The following is a 14349-nucleotide window of genomic DNA, read 5'->3' as shown; positions in this document are numbered from 1 at the left end:
GAACCAGTTATAGAATGTCCACACATGATACACAATCTCTATTAGACCCTTTCCTCACACATCATCATGATTCACCTATGATTTACCTAGAAGCAGGCTCCAAGTGTCTCCATCAGACAAGCAACTTGATGAGATTTATTCATATGTTAGACTCCCATTATGTACATGTATATGCACATATATGTATATATATTGTGATGAAATGTCATAGAATTATTGATTTGGTCCTGGGTTAATGTAAAAAAAAATCCCTCCCATCACTGATTTTCTTATGTAATCAATAGTGTACAAAAGGAAGAAAGGACTTAGTAGAATGATATAAACATTATTTCTAGACATCTAACAAATTTGGTCCTTCAAAAGACTGATTTAGTCTGGGAGTAGGACTCACAGATCATTTCACCTTGTTGTTCCAGTGTGAGGAATAAATAATTAATCACAAACAAGCAGTGTATTTGTAGCTTCCTTAATAGTGGTCCTAAGAATGATACTGGGAAACTACTGGAACAACTGATTTTTTTTAACCCTTACCTATTGATTCTAAGGCAGAAGAGTGGTAAGGGTTAGGCAATGGGGGTTAAGTAACTTGCCCAGGGTCACACAGCTGGGAAATGTCTGAGGACAGATTTGATCCTAGGACCTCCCATCTGTAGGCCTGACTCTCAATCCAGCTGCCCCTGACAAGTGTTCTTCTGGATAGCTGTTTTTGCTTCAGGTGCCCTTTTGTTTGAAGGTTCTCTGGAAGCCATAGTTATGCAAATGATTATGATAAATGTGAACTGGGGCAGGCAACACAGTATTTGTGTAAAATTACTGGCCAACATCCCCAAAAGGTAGGAATGGCTCCTGTGGGCTCTGAGCCAAGAGAGTGTGCTCCATGGGATTCTTCCAAGCATATTCTTGGTTTCCCAGTGCCTAAGGAGAACTTTCCCTATATATAAATATATACATACAAAGGATCCATTGTGTGATGATTGAGGATTTTCACTCCAAAAATAGGTCAGGAGGGACTAGCTAATTGTCTCCTTTGTCCCAGTGAAAGAAAAGCGTCTGAGATGACAGCAAAACAGGTTCCTCCTCTTCAACAAAGAAAAGGGCATTTTCTGACAATTTAATTTAGCAAGCATTTATTGAGTGCCTTTTGGGGTGTGTGCTGTTGGAAATCAAAAAACAAAAATAAAGACAAACACTGCCATCTGGGACCTCACATCCTATTAGGGTGGGAGTGGGAAGGTGGAGGGAACACATCCAAAAGGAATACAAAATGTGTGCCAAGTAATCCTCTGGGAGACAGCACCAGCAATGTCAAGGACGTTGGATCAGGATATCAGACTTCCCAGGAGGTTACATCTGAGCTGACCACGGAAGGAAGAGAGGGATTCAGGGAGGCAGAAGTGAAAAGGGAGATGCAGAGTCTGTGGAAAGGCATGGAGGTAAGGGAGAGATGGGAATGCTTAGTTCAGGAAACAGCAAAGAAGTCAGTTTGTCTGGAACATCAAGCATATAAAGAAGGCTAATGGGCTAATGTGTAATAATTCTAGTTGGAGCCAGAAAGGATTTTAAAAACTATAGAGAGTAAAGAAGAGAGGACAGTCGAGTTCCCTGAGAATGTAAATTTTAAAATGTGTTTAAATTTCACCATAGATGTTTCTTTTCTTTTCTAAGGTGTTGTTTTTGATAATCCATATTGCAGATTCTTTGATGCCTGTTGCTTAGGAGATATCATGTATTTTCTCATTTTTTTCCCAAACATTTTATTATTTAAAACTTCTCCTTAAAATTTAAAGCTTTCTTTTGCATATAAATTTTGGCATTTTTGAACCAGGATGTTTAGATATGTTTGGGATATTGATTTTTGTTAATACAAAAGAATGTAAAACACAACCTTGTTATTCCCTAATATATCAATCACATTGGTTCAAGTACACATTTTCAAAACAAACTACTGTAGCAGAATTGATTGTACAGGATTGGAGAGAATCAGCAGACAAAAGGCACTAACATGGAAGGGGTCAGAAAAGATGTCATCTAGGGGCAGCTGGGTGGCTCAGTGGATTGAGACCCAGGCCTAGAGAAGGTAGGTCCTAGGTTTAAATTCGGCCTCAGACACTTTCCAGCTGTGTGACCCTGGGCAAGTCACTCCAAAAAAAGGCAAAAAAAGGGACTTCAATTCCTAGCCCGTACCACTTTTCTGCCTTAGAACCAATACACAGTATTGATTCCAAGGCGGAAGGTAAGGATTTATTTTTTTTAAAAAAAGGTGTCTTCTGGGAGAAAAAGGAGGCCAGTATCACTATTCGTGAAGGTGTAAGGCATATGTAGACTGGAAAAAGTTGGAAGAGGACCATTTATAAAGAGATTTGAAAACCAAATGCTTGATGCTGAAATGAGCTGTACTTTTCTTTATTATTCTATTCATTCTCCTCTTATCTACTTGCTTAAACTTCTCTTGTATTTTTTTTCCTTATACAAGTGCTAAACTTTAACTTCTTGAGTTTCATTTGTTATCCTTGTTTAGTCCTTCATCTCTTTATTACTCCATTTGGAGTTTTCTTGGCAAAGATATTGGAATAGTTTGCTATTTTCTTCTCCAGTTCATTTTACAGATGAGAAAATGGAGTCAAAGAGGATGAAGTGTCTTGTACATAGCCAGTAAACACTTGAGGCCAGACCTGAACTCAGGTCTTTCTTCTTTCAGGCTCAATACTATTCCATTCAATACCTACCTGCTACTTTAGGCATAGTTTGTTTTAATTTAGGTGACAGCTATTAATTTATCTAAACAATTAAATTCTGTTGAATCATTTCAAATTAGCTTCAATTCTGCTTATTTGCTAATAGGTAAAATCATCTTCTACATAAACAATACATCTTTCACCTTCCAGGCAAAAGAAAAAGTCTGTTCTGTTTCTGTGTGTGTGTGTGTGTGTGTGTGTGTGTGTGTGTGTGTGCACATGTGCGTGTATGACTATATGGACTGGAGGTCAATGTTATGAAAGACTTTGATAGACAAATGGAAGATTTTATATTTGATCCTGGTGGTGATAGGGGGACTAATGGAGTTTATTGAGAAAGAGAATATTATGATTAGGCCTATGCTTTAGGAAGATCACTTTGGCAGCTGAGTGGAGGATAGGTTGGAGGAAGGAAGGGAGCAAGTATTTATTAAAGACCTACTATGTGCCCAGCACTGTGATGGGCAAACATTCATTACAAATGTTATTTTATTTGATCCTCAAAACACTCCTGAAAGGTATGAATTATATGATTTCCATTTTATGATTGAAGAAACTGATGCAAAAAGGTTAAGTGACTTCCCCAGGGTCACACAGCTAGATGGCATCTGAGGCTAACTGTAAACTGAGATTTTCTTGACTTGAGGCCCAGTGTTTTATGGCACCATCTGGCTTCCTAGGAATAGAGAGAGCCTTTATGGCAGAGAAACAAATTAACAGACTAATTATTTCTTTAATTCTGTTTTGCATTGTTTCAGCCTTTTAAATAAATTATGAAAATGGTCACTAGTATTTTTGACCCCTTATTTTTAATACTTTCAATTTTCCCAGCAAATGCATAATAGAGTAGAAAAGGATACACACTGTTTCTTGTTCAGAAGTATAGAAAGGGAGCCTACATCTCCTCTTCAAAGTTCTAGGGCCATGATGGCAAACTTATGGCACGCATATCAAAAAAGGCAAGCAGAGCCTTCCCTGTAGACACACCTACAGTTGTCTGCCAGAGTTTGTTACTAGAAAGCCAGAGAGACTCTGGACAGAGCTGTTCCCCTCCCCCTCTCCATGAGCCTGAGGATATTCCTCACTTCCCCCACCCCTCTGCCCAGCAGCCAATGGGAGCACTTTCTCCCTCCTCTGTCTGGGTTAAGGGGGATCAGGGCTCACATGTTGTGTAAGGGGGTGGCATAAACAGCAGCCTGTTGAGTCTGTGGTGAAGGTGATTCCCATGGTGGGGTTATAGAAATGCTAAGTTTGAGGGGAGCATAGCTTATAATGTGGCACATAGCTGGAAGGGAGTAGAGTGTTCTGGCCACTCTGTGACTTTCATCACCTGCCCCTGTGCACAGCAGCCTAGTGAGAGAGCTTCTTCCCTCCCTTGTCTGGAGCAAAAGTGGGGGTGGGGTAGGAGGGGGTGAGGTGAGGATACTTGGCACTAGGTCTGGGGTGGGGCGGGCAGAGCACTCAGTCAGGGGTGGGGTGGAGGTGGGGCCCAGACATGCCATCTCTAAAATGTTCACCATCACTGTTCTAGGTGATCTTGAGGGACATGAAGCTATCTCTTCTTTACTGCAATTTCTTAGAGCCCCAACCAAATATATTTGGCTCCAGTGACTAGTGACTAGTGTCTCAGTTCCTTTTAACCATTTATCATCACTTAGCTTTTACAAATAGGCATTTACTCTGAAAATACAACAAAAATAAAAATGTAAATATTCCTCACCCCTAAACACCTGGGGACATATTCTTAACTCAGTTTCTACATAACATTGGTTTCAAAAAATGTTTGTCTACATAGAGTCTGACTGCCTTTTGAGTCCTTAACTTCTGTTTACCTGAATCCCAAAGGTCTCTTTTTTCACTTCAGGGCATTAATGTTGGACTGACTGCAAAATTCCATTAGGTAAGATTTCCAAGATTCTAGTGGCTTCTTCTCTTGACCTATTGTAATCCATAATATCGGAGGCCCTATTCACTTTGCCCAAAAAGAAAAAAACAAACACAGAAGCAAAGGAAAAAGGACTCTGTCAGGCCTTGATGGGACGAAGGTCCCAAGACTTCTGGGCTCATTACCATATGGTCTCTCCCCAGATATCTGTGAGCAAAAGGAGGGAAAAATAGAGAAGCAGAAAGGACTAGGTCAAGAAAAATGGTAGAAGCCAACCAAGGCCTTTGGAATGCCCACTAGCCTAATCAAAGAGCCTCCCATTCACAATATGATTGGCAGATAAAACCAGTTACAGCATGATTTACCATCTTCCCAAGGTTTATTTTCCTTATATATGTGTCATGACTCTCCCAGAAGAAACATTTCCAATATCTCCTTCTGGAGAGACCTTGACAGAGACAATCCACATGCACCAGTCCCAAATAACTATATAAGTAGTTACACAAATAATTACATAAAATTTATCTATGCCCTAGCTTAGAATTACAAATATTGTACTGAGAAGAAAATATACTCCTAAACTCAAATGGATCTTAAATCTAATCAATGTGGCTATTCCCTGAATTATACAGATTACAACTGATTCATATCCACCTATCTCAGCTGAATGTTTGCCAGCCTTGCAAAGCCAGACTTATACATGACAGTTGTTACATCTTTATCACAAATGTAGTAAAATGTAAAATTATACACTTAAAATTCAGCTGAGTTCCACCAACATTATAGTTTTTATATCCTTACATGGGAGTGGATAATGGCCAGAGAATGAAGGAGCTATTTAAAACCTCCATTTGTTAAATTAGTTTTTCCTCCTTGTTTGGTCAAATGATTTTCCTAAAACCATGAGTAATTCTACAAATGAGATGAAATTTTTGTTTTCCTGTATTACCTAGGCAGCATTCATAATGTATTAGATAATATAATATATCTTATGTGATTTGAATGCTATGGGGGTAAGAGTGATATACTTAAAGGGGTACTAGACCTCAAGTGTGAAAATGAGGCACAGGTGCCAAAGATGGCACTCTTTGTGGTCATGTGGCCATCCTCCCTCCCCACTCTATCCCCCAGAGTTTGTTACTAGAAAGGCAGAGGGACTCTGGTGGAGCTTCTCCTTTTGCCATCTCCACCATGTTTGATATTTTTTTACATCACCCATCCCTCCACCCAGCAGCCCAATGGGAATGCTTTCTCCCTCCCCTGTGTGGGGTAAAGAGGGAGCAGGGCAGGCCTGGCACTCAGTCTGGAGGATGAGGTAGGACCAGGGCCTGGCACTCCATCTCTAAAATATTCACCATCACTGCTACAAAACTTGGTGCATATAGGTCTGATATTGATAATGCTTTATTATCCATAGTATATCCCAACATAATACAGTTATCATATTTATCCTTTCTAACTACATCCATTTTAGCCCAAACTGTGTCAAAGATCATGATTATCCTTACCTTCTCTGGAACATCTGAGGCATGGTATATGCTGCTCCTACCCCTCACCTTCATTTTCAGTGTGTTTCTTATAAACAACACATTGTCAGGTCCTGGTTTTTTATCCTTTCTGCTGTCCATTTTCTTCTGAATTCATTCCATTCACATTCAATGTCATAGTTTTTACTTGTGCATTTCCATCTGCTCCATTCCTCCTTGCTGTTTGTCCCCTACTTCGTTTCATTCTACCATATACCTCTTCAAATGTCTAATTTCCTATGACCAATATCTCTCCTATTTACAATCCTTCCCATAAGACCTCCCTTGTCCTCTCCCCTTGCTCTCCTACTTCAAAACTGATCTTCCTTTCCAAAGGTCCCTCCCTTGTCCCTTCCCTCTTCCCTTTTAATTCCTATTCTATCCATCTGTCCAGATATCCTTTCCTAAACATCCAACATGCCCTCCTATTATTCTCTTAGGACCTCAAAGGGACTCCCAGGCCATCCCTTATTCCTACCCCCTTCTCTCCTATTTTTCTTTATGTTAAGAAAATTTAACCCTTCTTATTGTGCATGTTGTTCTCTCTTTATCCCAGGTCTGATGAAAGTAGGATTCTGATACTACCAGTTCTCCAATCCCTCTCCCTTTCTCTATGGCAGTTTTTCAATTTATTCCTCCTCCATATGAGATAGCCATTCCACCAATATCCATTTTTTAACATTTTAAAATTATGCTTATCTTTGCTAAATATGTTATTCTTGATTGGAAGTCCAGTTCTTTTGCTCTATAAAATGTTCTATTCCATGTCTTGCATTTTCTTAATGCTGTGGCTGCTAAGTCTTGTGTTATATTGATTGTAGCTCCACAATATTTAAATTTTTTCTTATTGTTTGTAATATTTTCTCCTAAATCTGAGGCCTACATAACTTAGCAATGATGTTCCTGTGCATTTTCTTCTTTGAGTCTCTTTGAGTTGATGATTAATGGATTCTTTCAATTTCTATTTTACCCTATGATTTTAGAATTTCTAGGCAATTTTCCTTGATGATTTCTTGGAGAATGGTGTCTAAATTTTTTTTTGCTTATGCCTTTCCAGGAGTCCAACTATTCTTATGCTGTCTCTTCTTGATTTATTTTCCAGGTTTGTGTTTTTAGATATTTCATATTCTTTTCTATTATTTCATTCTTTTGATTCTATTTTATTATTTTTATTATCTTATGAAATTGTTAGCTTCTCCTTATTCCAATTCCAGTTCTTAATAGATAATTTCTTCCATGAGTTTCTAGATCTCTTTTTTCCATGAGTGATCTTTCATAATTTTCTTGAATTGCCCTGATCCCCCCCCCACTCCCCACTAATTTTTCCATGTCTCTCATTTTCTTTTTGAGATCTTTTTTAAAGCTCTTCCAAACACTTTTTGTGAGCTCGTGGCCATCTATTATATTTCTTTGCTATTTATAAAGTGGGTGTTACTTTCCTGTCTTCTGAGTATGAGTTGAGGTCTTCTTTGTCCCCATAATAGTTATCAATAGTTGGGTTCTTTCTCTTTGCATCCTCATTTTTATTTTTATTTTTTTATGATTTCAGTAGCCATGTCAGTAGACTTAACTATTGACTTTTTTTGGTGGAGTTCTATGGTTCCTGGTGTGTTGAGGTATGTTAACTCAGGTTTTGATGGTGGTGGTGGTGGGGTCATGTGTTTATTTTTTTCCTGGGTTCTATTTAGTTATTCAAGTTTTTATAGTCCAGGGTCTGACATGCTCCTGGTTCTCCTCTCAAAAATTGACTTCAGATGTGCCAACCAGGACACGTGGGCAGCTCAGCTCTGCTATGGAAATAGCAAGCAGCCTGTCTACCTCCCTCTGTGGCAGCAACCAAGCATTCCATTCTCCTGGGACTGACTACAGTCAATGGGGTTCCAGTCCCTCTATAACCACACTCTGTGCTGTGCATTCTTTGTTCATAATCCTCTCCTACTGCTCTAGGCCTGGATAAAGCAAGTGTCTAGCCCATGTTCCTTGGGCCTCCAAAGTCCCTTGTTTGTTAGCTACAAGGCTTGAGTTCCTGCCATTAGTGCCTAGTGCCCATAAATTCTGTGGTGTCCACTCTCTCGGTCCTCAGCTGTGGATCAGAAAGGGTCTCCAAAGGCAGCAGCAGAAGCACCTTTTCCCAGGGCCCTCCTCCTGCATATTTCATTGGTATCTTCAGAGATACAAGCTCCCAGATTTAGCAACCAGTGAGGTTGCTAATCCCACCCTCTGGGGCTGCCTTGTAGATTCCACTATTTGCTCTATTCCTGCCCCCAGGACCTCCAGTGGTAGAACTAAGAGCAGAGGAGTTCAGTTCTACTTGTCCTTGGTTGTCCTGCTTCACTTTGGATTCTTGTATGTTTTTGTTGCTTTTAGTGTTGATTTTATGGAGATATTAGAATGGGAAGGAAATTTCATGCCTTAATTTACCATCTTCCCACAACACATCTGAGAATTTGTAACTCAAAACTTTTAAAAATTGTTAAAAATTGTTTTTACATGTAATTGATGAAAAAATAAAATATCATTTTTAGATATGATATTGAAGATTTTTTAAATGCAGTGTTTCCTCATATACTTCTCCCTAATAACTCACTAACCCCTCCTTTGTAACAAAAGAAAAAGTTAAGCAAAGCCAACTGTGTTAAGAACTACATCTATCTTATGTAGGATAGACTGGTTTTACTTTTAAGGGCAAGGAGATTATTTGTAGAATTTGGTTGGTCTGAAGGATTAAGACTTGAATCTTTAGTGTGTTTCCTTGTCTCCTAAGGAAGCTCAGTGTATGAGGAATTGGTATTTCAAAGGTTTGGTAGATTACTCACAACTTTGTGAAACAATTTTTTATTTTTTATTTATTTAAACCCTTACCTTCCATCTTGGAATCAATACTGTGTATTGGCTCCAAGGCAGAAGAGTGGTAAGGGCTAGGCAATAGGGGCCAAGTGACTTGCCCAGGGTCACACGGCTAGGAAGTGTCTGAGGTCAGATTTCAACCTAGGATGTCCCATCTTTTAATTTCATGTAAAATCTGAAACTCCATTTCTTCTCCCTATATATGTTAATTCAATCAATCCTCACAACAATGCTAATAATGTAAGTGCTATTATTATCTCCATTTTGTTATTGTCCAGTTATTTCAGTAATCTCTTACTCTTTTTGACCCAATTATGATTTTCTTGGCAAAGATTTTGCCATTTGCCATTTTCTTCTCCAACTCATTCTACAGACAAGGAAACTGAGGTAAATAGATTTAAGTGATTTGCCTAGGATCACATAGAGAGTGTCTGAGGCCATATTTGAACTCAAGATGAATCTTATAAACTACAGGCCGAGCACTCTATCCATTGTGCCTCATAGCTGCCACTGCTATACACTAGCATATACATACTCTATTATTTAGTGATTTGTACTCCCCTTTTAAGATACTTATATATTTGTTAGAGAATAATCATCATGTTTTCAGAGAAAAATTCTAAAAAGAAAGCTTGCAGGAAAGGCACTCTTTTAGGCCTCTGAGACAGAAACCAAATGAGTATTTTTAGAGTATCAAAATGACCACCACTAAATTCTCCCTTTCTGGGCTCCAGGCCCAGTAAAGCTACAAATCAGTAATGGTAATTAGAATGGTTTTGTTTTTGCTTTTGCTGCCTCTAAGCCATAATGCTTTGCAAGATTTGGGAACAAACAAAAGCCTGTTGTTTTGTTTTCTGGGAAAGAAAATTGATATGTTTGTATACTATAATGGAAAGAATACTGGCTTTAGAATCAGAAGACTTAGATTCAAAATTTGGCTCTACTACATATTACCTTTATAAGGTAGAAAAATCATGCATTCTCCCTGAGCCTCAGTTTTCTCATTTCATATTAATCAATGAAGCACTTATTAAGCTTCTAGCATGAGTTAGTGTAGTGATTAGCAGTTTAAGAAATAGAATCTTAGAAATCTTGTTTAGAAATCTTAGGACCTTAGAAATCTTGTTTGCAGCCCTCATTTTACAAATGAGAAAGCGGATGTTCAACAAATCAAAAACACAACTCCTGTCCTCAAGGAACTCATATTCCAATGGAAGAGACAACATACAAACAACCTTGTAGATACAAGATATAGACAGACAAGTATACAAGGGAGGTAACCAGAAAGGTAAGGCATCAGTAGTTAAAAGGAAAGACCACTTACTGAAGGTAGGCTTTGAGTTGAGAACTAAAGGAAGCCTAGGAAACCAGGAGGCAGAGGTGAGAGGGGACAGCATTCCAGACAGGGCGATTAGCCACCCCAAAGGGAGAAATAGCAAGGAATTCTGCACTAAATTGGACAAATCACATGTAGGGGAACACATTTAAAGAGAAAGATGAGAAGGTGATAGGTTAGCCATTCTTCAATTGATGGATATTCCTTCAATTTCTAATTTTTTACCACCATTAAAAGAGCTGCTAAAAATATTTTTGTTCAAATAAGTCCTCTCTTCATTTTTGTGATCTTTTTGGATACAGGCGTTACAGGATCAATGAGTATGATTATAGTTTTATAGCCCTTTGGGCATAGTTTTGTAAAAATGGAGACTTGAATCCAGGACTTCAATCCCCAGAAGTCCTTGCTCCACTTCCCCAGAATGCTTTGTAATCTCACTGAATTCTCACCTGGGCCGAGATCGAGAAGGGGTATTTAACCTGATTGGAAAGGGTTTTGGGTCTCTTCTTTTTCCTGTTTCCGCTTGCAAGCAGACGTGGCTCTTTCATAATGTAGGTGAGGTTGTCTAGGCCAGAGGCCTAGACACGTGTTTTTCTTATTCTGTATTTTCTTTAATCCTCAACCTTTAATAAACTTCTAAAAATATAATACTCCTTGCAGAGAGAAAACTAATTTTTACCTGCCTCAGTTTCCCAAAATTTTAATCTTACAGTTTCAAGTTGCCTGCTAGAATAGTTGGATCAGTACACAACATTACCAATAATGCATTAGTGTTCCAATTTTGCCACATGCCCTCCAGCAGTTACCACTTTCCTTTACAGTCATATTGGACAATCTGATAGGTGTGAGTTGGTACCTCAGAGTTTTAAAAAATTTGCATTTCTCTGATCAAGAAGGATGTAGAACATGCTTTCATATGATTATTGATAGCATTGATTTTTTCATCTGAAAACTGCTTGTGCATATACTTTGATTATTTGTCAATTGGGGAAGATCATTGATAATTTTGGAGAATAATTTCAAGGGCATGATGATTGATCAATGACACATGTAAAACTCAGTGGAATTGCTTGTTGGCTACAGGAGAGGAATGGGAGGACAGGAGGGAAAAACATGATTCATGTAACCATGGAAAAATATTCTAAATTAATTAACTAAATAAACTTAAATTCTCAGGGAAATGATAAGATTGGAAGCTAGTCAGCCTATAGAGGGTTTCAAAGAAAATGAGGAGAGAAATTGGAAACAGTGTAGATGATATTCTCAAGAACTGTAATTACACAAAAGAGTGATTGATATAAGAGGATAGCTTAAAGAGATGGTAGGATAAAGTAAAAATTTTGTTTTGTTTTTTAAGGATGGCAGAAACATGGATATGTTTGTAGGAAAATATCCAGTAGACAGGAAGAGGTTGAAATTATTGAGAATGGGGATAATGGAGGAAAATTGTCTTGACTGGGATAGAATGGACTTAAGGGTGCATATAGAATGTTTTACCTTGGCAAGAAGGACCACTTCTTCATGAGAGAAAGGGGAAGAAAATAGTCAAGAAACACATCTGAGTGATATGTGATGAGGAGGAGAAATAAGTAATGTGAGAATTTGTTTCTCTTGGATAAGCATATAATTCATCACACATTTATAACAAATTATATATTTTTTATTATTGCTGAGAATCTTAATTTATTGAGGACCTAGTTGAGATTATGTAACATAAATTTGTAATGAGCCCAGTTAGCATGGTTTCATTTCCTCATTTCTCTAGTTCTTTTTAGAAGCATATGAACAGGGGGAAGATAGGTGGCTCAATAGATTATAAGCCAGGCCTAGAGATGGGAGGTCCTGGGTTCAAATCTGACCTCAGACATTTCCTAGTTGTGTGATCATGGACAAGTCCCTTTGCCCACATTGGCTAATCCTTACTGATCTTCTGCCTTAGAACCAATACTTAGTACTGATTCTAAGATGGCCAGTCAAATTTTGTGTTTGTGTGTGTATGTGTGTGTGTGTGTGTATTTAAAGAAGAAAGAAGGCAGCAGGTGGTAGGAATAAGTAATCCAAAGTTAGGGTTTAACAAAAGATAAACATTAATAGGATAAGGCTACAAGGGCTTATGGGCAGAAGATAGAGTGAAGCTGAACTGGTTCACAAGGGGTTGAGATAGCAAAGGGAATAGTACAACAATTCAGATGTGATGGCCCGGGGGAAAAACTGCAGAGTGAAAGGATTGGAAATGACCAAGAAATGGTAATGGGGTAAGAGGTCATAAAAAGTAGTAAAAATGGTAGCTTGATTGATGCAAAAATTATGACAAGATAAAGAAATTTTGCATTCTTAATAATACCCAGGCAATAAACTAATTTCACAAGACTAGATCATGATCGGATTCATATTTGCTTTTTTGGCAATTGTGGAATGTGTTTTGAGAATTTTTTATTTTGGACTGAGGGCCATTCCTTTTACAGTTTTTGGTTAACTAAAAGTCTGTTTTAATATTAAATTCTTCTACATTAGATGAGTGGAAAGATGGTGGAATAGGGTGTGAGATTGCTATCCTTTCCAAAATCCCCCACAAATAATCAGAAACAATTCCACAGAATCAATACTAAAAACAGCAAAACTCAAAATGGATTGGAGTGAAAGAGTAGCCAGGGACAAATTGGGAGAGGGGTCTCTGACAAGTATCCCAGAGCAAACACTGAGGAATCAACAAGCTGCAAACTGCAAACCTTGAGGGCAGGGTGGACAACCTCACCGTTTTTTTGCTTGGCCTAGGAATCTATATTCAATGGTAGATAATGGTGGAATTAACAGATGACAGATCAAGAGAACAGCTATGTGGACAGTAGCCTTGGCTCCAGATATCCTGATTTACCCACAGCTGGGAATTGACCAATGACCAGGGAAGAACTTCAAGTGCCCATATGTGCTGACCAGACATCAGCTCATTCCCAGGTTTTGGGAGAAGAGAAGCAAAGAGGGAACATACTGGAGAGTGTGGTTGCTGAGCTGTAGTCACCCACAGGAGATTGGAGTCCCTCGCTGCCATCCTGGTAGGTGCCTCCTTGCAGTGGCAAAAGTACCATAGGAACTCTAGTTGCAACATCTATCCAAGTGGGTTCAAAAGTTTTGAATATGTTCTCTAATCTTTTTATAATTGATATTGGCTCTTCCTCAAATGAGGGAAAGTCTTCCTTGAATTTATTTTAAATCCTCAGGACTGAAAGGTGTATGTTGTCTTATGTATAATAAATAACTTAGGTTCCCATTTTTTTTGAAAGTTGGAATTTCCCTTAAAGGGAATAAACCTCTATCTGAATTTTCTCATGTTTCTGTCTCTAGGCTTCTTGGGGTTTGAACTGAGGAGGAATCAATGACTATATCAGGCCCTGGAATACAGACATTGGAAGAACTAATAAGGATTCAGAAAATAATCATCAATTAATTTTATTCCTTTCTTTTTTATTTAACCCTTACCTTCTGTCTTGGAATCAATACTGTGTATTGGTTCCAAGGCAGAAGAGTGGTAAAGGCTAGGCAATGGGGGTTAAGTGACTTTCCCAGGCTCACACAACTAAGAAGGGTCTTGAGGTTAGATTTGAACCTAGGACCTCCGGTCTCTAGGCCTGACTCTTAATCCACTGGGCCACCCAGCTGCCCCTGGAACTGAAATTTTTAAAAAATCAATGTTAAAAAAATTGTTTTTACATATAATTAGAAAAAAACTTAACTAAAATTTTGGTATATGAACATAATGGAATATTATTGTTCTATAGCAATGAATATGTAGAATTCAGAGAAGCATGAGAAGACTTTTATGAACTGAAACAGATCAAAAAAAGCACAGAAAAAATATATACATGACTCCAACAACATAATAAGGGAGTTGAAACTGCTCTAAAACTGAATGTTATGTAATTATTATAAACTAATGGGGCATCGGTTGGGAGGGTGGTAATACAAAACAGCAAACAAAGATATGAGGTTTGAAATATCAACTGTGTTGTCCCAGATTCTGTT

Source organism: Monodelphis domestica, chromosome 3 (genome assembly GCF_027887165.1).
Source record: "Monodelphis domestica isolate mMonDom1 chromosome 3, mMonDom1.pri, whole genome shotgun sequence".
NCBI classification, from domain to species: domain Eukaryota; kingdom Metazoa; phylum Chordata; class Mammalia; order Didelphimorphia; family Didelphidae; genus Monodelphis; species Monodelphis domestica.
This window is presented reverse-complemented; position numbering follows the sequence as displayed.